The sequence below is a fragment of the Morus notabilis genome, unplaced genomic scaffold (assembly GCF_000414095.1).
Source record: "Morus notabilis unplaced genomic scaffold, ASM41409v2 Scaffold49, whole genome shotgun sequence".
NCBI lineage: Eukaryota > Viridiplantae > Streptophyta > Magnoliopsida > Rosales > Moraceae > Morus > Morus notabilis.
The window spans coordinates 262,649-270,458 of record NW_010358054.1 but is presented as its reverse complement, the minus strand read 5'-3'; the positions used below and the strand labels follow the sequence as shown (position 1 = coordinate 270,458).

At 35.6% G+C, this 7,810-nt stretch overlaps 1 non-coding gene across 1 annotated transcript; it reads right to left on the bottom strand.

Annotated features, from left to right (window-relative positions):
- Positions 1-3,887: 3,887 nt before the first annotated feature.
- Positions 3,888-3,991, bottom strand: LOC112090290. Its single transcript, XR_002901577.1, has one exon. It is a non-coding gene; the product is annotated as a small nucleolar RNA R71 (small nucleolar RNA).
- Between the last annotated feature and the right edge of the window lie 3,819 nt (positions 3,992-7,810).

Sequence of the window (7,810 nt, the reverse complement as noted above, 5' to 3'; positions counted from 1 at the left end):
AGGGGAAGAAGAGAGAAGGGGGAAGAGAGAGAGAGAGAGAGAGAGAGAAGGGAAGAGAGAGAGAGAGAAGGCCGGTGGCGACGGGCAACAGCGGCGGCAAGGGGAAGAAGAGGCAGAGAGAGAGACTTAGCAGGAGAGAGAGAAAGCGTCGGGAGAAAATGAAGAGGAAGAATATAGGGTATATTAGATCAAACTTATTTGCGACGACATTATCGTCACAAATAAGTTTAAATGTCGTCGCAAATAATGATTTTCCCCGCGTTTAGTTTTTTGGTGAAATCTTGAAAAGATTATTTGCGACGACAAAGAGAAAATGTCGTCGCAAATAACAACACATTATTTGCGATGACAAATGTCGTCGCAAATAAATGTAAAATGTCGTCGCAAATAATCATTTTTCCCGCGTTTGGTTTTTGGTGAAATCTTGAAAGATTATTTGTGATGACAAAGAGAAAATGTCATCGTAAATAACATGAAATGATTTGCGACGACAATGTCATCGCAAATATGTTATTATTTGCGACGACTTGTTGTCGCAAATAATGGATTACCTTGGCGGCAAAAATCTGCGCCATTGAAATTTGCGCTCCAAAATTATTTACGACGACATTTAAGTTATTAGCGACGACATGGTTATTTTATTTAACGGGGAGTAATTGCGATGACATGTCGTCGCAAATATTGTATTATTTGCGACGACAAATGTCGTCGCAAATGGCCTTTTTTGTTGTAGTGACAAATCTATTATGACCCTTTGATTCACGCGTTTAAATAATCAGTGATTTTGATTCATTAGCAGGAGCTTTGTGAGAAAAGTATTAGTGGGAAATTAATTTTGAAATTCAAATTCTTTGTGAAAGAAAATGACTGTACGTAACAGAATTAAAATCATGAGTTTAAATATATTTATCAAACGGGCTCTTAGTCGCTACTCGCTAGAACTTTCACATCTTTACCGATCAACTAAGAGCAAATATTCAAAGAGGTCCACCAGTACTAAAGATCCAAATCCAAAGGGACGTCAACAAAAGATGCCAATTTTTCTGCAATAAAATTACCCTCGAGATGAAATTAAAAAACAACACAAATTACAATACGAGAGAGATATTCTAGGGCATTAGATCATTAAGCCTTAAAATTCCAAGGGAAGTCTGGAGATTTCGAAATCAACAAGAGTTCGCGCCACGTAAGAGGAGTCGGATTCAGAACATAAAAGTCCCAGCCAAAACGATTGGCTTGCAAAACAACATGAATGAAGCTCCCATTATTTCAGTCTTGTAAGCTTAGAGAAGACCTAAAAGATGAGCACAGAAAGCTTTTGATTAAACTTCTATAAGTTAAAAAGTTGTACTAGCGCAGCCAGCGTTAGCAACGGCACCAAGAGCCGCACGAGAAGGATTCTAATTAACGTGTATATGATTTTCGATGCCTTGGAAGCACAACCCTTTAAATCGAAACGTCTTTTCAGGATTTTCTACTAAATCCAGGAAATTATGCCACACGAATATTGATCTGTTTATTTTCAAAAATGAATTTCTGTTGCATAACATAACCGGTAATACTAATTCTATATTTAATTAGTATATTACAGTGTCGAAATATTGAATTTAGTACATCATTTTACGGTTTGCTCTAATGATATACATACACTAGAGTGTGAAGGAATTTTCTTTTTTTCTGTTGATTTGATGAGTAAGAAAAAATGTGTTTGAAAGAAAGCAGGCTAGTAGAGATCTTAATTATAGACATTTAGTGGGAGAAACAATATGTATATTATATGAAAATGTGTTGTAATAGAGCAACTCCAACCATACTAGTTATTTCACATTTTTAATCAAAATGGGTAACGATTTAGCTTTTTCTTTCTTTTTCTTTTTTTAACTTTTCTCCGCTCCAACTATTAGCTAAATGGTTAGTCATTAGAGAATGCCTCCCACACTAGCTAAATATAGCTAGCATGGAGATACTAGCCATTTTATTTTTTGTCTTATTTTATTTTTTAAACTGTAATAAATATAAAGATTCTTTTGTAAATTCAATAAAATTATTTATATTTTCAATTCAATAAATATTAAAATTTATCTATAGTTAGGTAAAATATGGAGTATAGTTGGAGTGACTCACTAAAAGATTATTAGCTTAAATACATTTCTAAACATTTTAGCTAGAATTTAGCTAATATTTAAAAAGTTCCTCGTAGATGCTACAATGTCATAAGTTACTACTGAATAAATTTAATAGCGTCCCTTGTATTCTCATATTTAGAAAGCATTGTTTATTTTTAAATACTCTTCTAACTTTTTCTGATCTATTGACATAATCTAATGTTGGGATTGTAAAAGGGTCTACAAAAAAATTTATTTTTTCTAACATCTGATGAGTGAGTTTTACTCACTCATTTAGTATCGTTTTACACTTAAAATTTAGTTGGTTTTTGAGATTTTTGTTAGTTTTTATGTGTGTTTTTGTTCTTTATTTGAAGGTTAGGTGAAAGTCTATAATTTGGAAGGTTTTGGACAACTTTGGGTGGAAAAAGACAGCAAACACAGCGCTTAGGCACCAATTTGTAGCGTTTTGGCGCTGAGTTTTACTGAACCAGTACATTTGGACATAATTGGTAGTGTTTTGGCGCCCATGATAGCGTTTTGGCGCCCATGATTTTTGTACAACTAGCGCCACAACGCTAGGAACTCAGCGCCGCGGCGCTACGATGCGAGAAAAAGGATAGAGATATCTATGATACATGTGCAGTTCTTTTGAATTTCTTGCACTTAATGATTTTCAATAGGTTTAGAAGTTTGACAAAGATGTAGAGTTTGCTTGTTGGATTAAAATTATTGTTGCTTGAGAAAGAATAATAATTGCTTTAGAGAAATTATTGTCAGTATAGGATTGAATGTTAATTTTCTTGAATTATGGGAATTTGAATAGGATTAATTTAGGTGAAATCGAAAACCCTAGAGTCTTAATCTATTGAATTTTATTCCACTGCTTAGCGTTGTTTGATTTATTTAATCATTTTAGTTTTACTTTACTTAATTTTTTAACCTTTATGTTCGATTATTCAAATAAAATTGGGGTTAATATAATTTCGGTAATTAGTAGACAACAATCTTTGTGGGACGATACTCTTATTCACTATTATATTACTTGATTGTGATAGCGTATACTTGCGTTATGATTTTTCACAACAAGTTTTTGGCGCCGTTGCCGGGGATTGTTTTGTTTTTACTAATATCGATACCAAATAACTCTAGTTTTACTTTGGATTTTATTTTGTTATTTATTTTATTGTTCTTGTTTTGTGCTCTATAGGAATTTACTCTACGTGCATGTAAAAGTTTGGGAGTAGTATTCTACTTCCCCTTGATTCAGAAATTGAGCGTACTTGTCGAAGAAATAGAAAAGATAAGAGAGAAACTGTCATTCATTCGCAAGAAACTATCGTTGATCCTGAAGGGGCAATAAATGAGAACAATAACAACAACATACCACTGAACAATCCACCGGTGGTTAATCAGCCAATGGCTTTGCGAGATTATGAATTGCCACCAACTGGTGTTCAATCAGTGATCAGGAGGCCTGCTATTCAGGTGAATAATTTTAAATTTAAGCCGGTGATGTCTCAGATGATTCAAGCGATCCAATTTAATGGATTACTGAATGAAGATCCTAATGCTCACATCATAAATTTTCTGGAGATTTGCGATACTGTCAAATACAATGGAGTTAATGATGAAACTCTTCGCCTTTGTTTGTTTCCTTTCTCTTTGAAAGATAAAGTAAAAAGTTGGTTGAATTCACTGCCGCCAAATTTGATCACTAGCTGGGAAGACTCACTTCAGAAGTTCCTTTCTAAGTTTTTCCCACCGGCTAAAACAGCGAAGATGCGCATTGAGATCAACAATTTTACTCACTATGAAGGTGAAACTCTATATGAAGTATGGGAGAGATACAAGGAGTTACTGAGAAGATGTCCTCACCATGGTCTACCTAAATGGATGCAAGTCCATAATTTCTACAATGGGTTGAGTTGCACTATAAGAACTCTAATTGATGCATCTGCAGGAAGAGCTTTAATGAAGAAAACCGAAGATGAAGCATATGAGTTACTAGAAGATATGGCAACCAATAATTACTAGTGGCCTAGTGAAAGAAGCATACCAAAAAAGATAGCCGGAGTACATGAGATAGATGCCATCACTAAACTCACGGCCCAAATTGCTTATCTCTCCAAACAATTACAAAATAATCATCTGACGGCTAATGTTATTCAAGTATCATCTCCAGTTTAATAGGCCTCATCAAGGTTTTGAATGTCGAGCTGACAACCCTTTTGCACAGGTACAAATGGAGCAGGCTCAATATGTGGGAAATTTTAATAGGCAACAGAACAATCCTTACTCTAACAGGTTTAATCAAGGATGATGTAATCACCCAAACTTGTCTTGGAGAAACACTCAAAATGTGTTGCAGCCCGAACAGAGTAACCCACCATAAAAGGAGAAGGTGAATCTGGAAGATGCAATGTCTCAATTAACTACCTCTCACATCCAATTTATGAATGAAACCACGACAAATTTCCAGAATCAATCGGCTCAGACCAGAAGCTTGGAGGTGCAAATCGGTCAATTGGCTAACATGCTAAATGATCGTCAATAAGGTAATCTATCAAGTACAACGGTCGTGAATCCAATAGAGCAATGCAAGGCCATTACCTTGAGAAGCGGGAAAGAATTAAATACACTCCCAGAGCCTAAGAAGTCTAGCAAAAGTAGTGAAGAGGCTTCGTCACCCAAAGATACTCAATCTTTGGAGAAGAGTGGTGAAATTCCTACGGCTCCACAACCTTTGCCGGTGGAGCCATCACGAAGGATCCCGTTTCCTCAACGCCTTCGGAAGAGTAAGCTTAATAAACAATTTTTAAAATTTCTGGACATCTTTAAGAAATTTCACATAAACATCCCATTCACCGAAGCTCTTAAACAAATGCTGAGCTATGTGAAGTTTATGAAAGACATCTTGTCAAACAAGAGGAAACTTAAGGATTATGAAACAGTTGCACTTACTGAAGAGTGTAGTGCCATTTTACAAAGCAAGTTGCCTCAGAAGCTCAAAGATCCGGGGAGTTTTACCATCCCTTGTTCTATTAGAAATTCTATTTTTGAAAAGGCACTATGCAATTTAGGTGCAAGCATTAACTTAATGCCTTTATCAATTTTCAAGAAACTTGGGCTAGGAGAAGCAAGACCAACTACAGTCTCATTATAATTGGCCGATCGCTCCATCAAAGACCCGAGAGGAATTATTGAAGATGTGCCCATCAAGGTTGATAAGTTTATATTTTAGGCCGATTTTATTGTCTTGGATATAAAAGAAGATGAGGAAATTCCCATTATACTTGGGAGACCATTTTTGGCAACCGGTCGGGCTCTCATTGATGTTCAAAAGGGTGAACTTTGCCTGAGAGTACAAGAGGAAGAGGTAATTTTCAATGTATTTAATGCTCTCAAATACTCGCAAGCGAGTGATAGTTATTTTCGAATTGAAACAATTAACACCTTGGTCACTGAGCATCTTGGCCAACCTTAAGAGCCTTTGGAAGCTTGTCTAATTTATCCAAAAACTATTACAATAAAAGATCATGAAGCTATGGAGTTTGTGCACTGGATGGATTCTTTCGGACCTAACAATCGGAGGTACTTTGAAGCTTTGGGACGAGGCCCATCATGCCTTCTTCCATCAATTGAGAAACCACAGACGCTTAATGAGATGGATGAATTCCGTAATGATGCATATGAGAAAGCCAAGATTTACAAGGAGCGAACTAAGGCTTTGCATGACAAGCACATCTCAAGAAAAGAGTTCAAGCCGGGCCAACAAGTGTTGCTCTATAGTTAAGGTTGCGCTTATTTCCAGGAAAACTCAAGTCTAGATTGTTAGGGCCATTCACCGCGGTAAGAGTATTTCCCTATGGAGCAGTTGAAGTCACTCATGATGCGAAGGGAACATTCAAGGTCAACGGGCAACGTTTCAAGCCATATATTAATGGTGGCTTTGATCAAAAGAAGACCACCATTCTCCTGAACTCACCATAAGAAGTAAGATGTCGGGCTGATGACGTTAAACTAAGCGCTTCTCGGGAGGCAACCCGAACCTTCTAAAATCTTTTTTTTTTTTTATTATTATTATTTTTATTACCTTTATTTTATTTTTAATTTACTTATTGTGTTTTAAATTGATTGATAGGTTAATAAACAAGTTTGGGGGTTGTTCTAAGGATTTGCAATTGAAATGAAGCTTAAGCAGGCATGAAAGCACGGATTTGGTAGCAGCAATAGCGTTTAGGCGCTCATCTGAGCGCTTTGGCGCTTAAAATAGAGCCTTTTGGGCAAAAGTGGTAGAGCATATAGCGTTTTGGTGCTACCATGGAGCGCCTTGGCATTGCCCCCAAAAAAAAAAAAAAAAAAAAAAAAAAAAAAAAAAAAAAAACCTTGCAACTTCTGCACCTCCTCTTGCACCCACTGAAGACACTAGCTGAAAACTACTCAGGGAAGTCCTCTACACTCTCTTGTTTTACTTTTCCATTGATGACAATGTCAGTTTTAAGTTTGGGGGAGTTAACTAGCTTATTTTATGTTATTTTATTCAGTTTATTAGAAAAAAAAAACTTGAGTTTTGGTTCGGCTTGTTTCGCTCCGGCCGATGATGAGACAACGATTCAACTTAACTATGGCTTCTGGGAGACAATGAATAATTTGATTGTTTGTGTGCTTGACTTGTTTGTTGGTTTTGCTCTACTTATGATTTCCTCGCATTGTTGAGCACATAACTAATAGCACTTGGCCATTTTTTGAACTTAGAGAAAATTGATGTGAATTTTGTGTTTCTTAAGATCTCGCCGGACTCTAGAACTTGTTTGATTATCACTTGAGGTGAAATCCCAGGTAATTTGTCACTAAGGAAATGATTTAGGCCATTTTTAGATCGTTTGAGCCGTTTGAGCTTATCCTGTTATAATAATATCCCTAGTCACCTCTTTGAGCCTGATTAAACTTTTCTTTGCCATCCACATTATTAGCTTAGCCTTTAAATAAATCTTATCATTCACCTTTTCCCTTGAGCTTGTTGATTATTCTAGGATGCACGTTGAGTTGTGTTTGGAATTAGGAGGTGTATTGATATTTTCTATAATTTGTTTGATGTCGCTAATGAAATTCTGTATTTATCGTATTATTCCAAAAAAAATGAAAAAAAAGAAAAAAAACAAAAAAAAGGAGAGAGAAATAAATAAAGAGTGGAGACAAGAATGTTGATGGCAAATGGTGGATGTATTGGGATATTCAAGCCGAATCAATACTCAAGCAAGGTTTCATTTATTTATGTTTCATATTACTCGTGTTTTTACCTTTTGTTTTTTTTTAGTTTTCTTTCTTTCATTTTTGTTTTGCTCGAGGACTAGCAAAATATTAAGTTTGGGGGTATTTGATGAGTGAGTTTTACTCACTCATTTAGTATCATTTACACTTAATACCTAGTTAGTTTTCGAGGTTTTTGTTAGCGTTGTTTGATTCCACTGCTTAGCGTTGTTTGATTTATTTAATCATTTTAGTGTTACTTTATTTAATTTTATAAACTCTCTTTTCGATTATTCAAATAAATTGGGATTAATATAATTTCAGTAATTAGTAAACAACAATCCTTGTGGAACGCTACTCTTATTCACTATTATATTACTTGATTGCGATAGCATATACTTGCGTTACGATTTTTCACAACAACATCCCAACTGGATCGGAAAATGATCAAC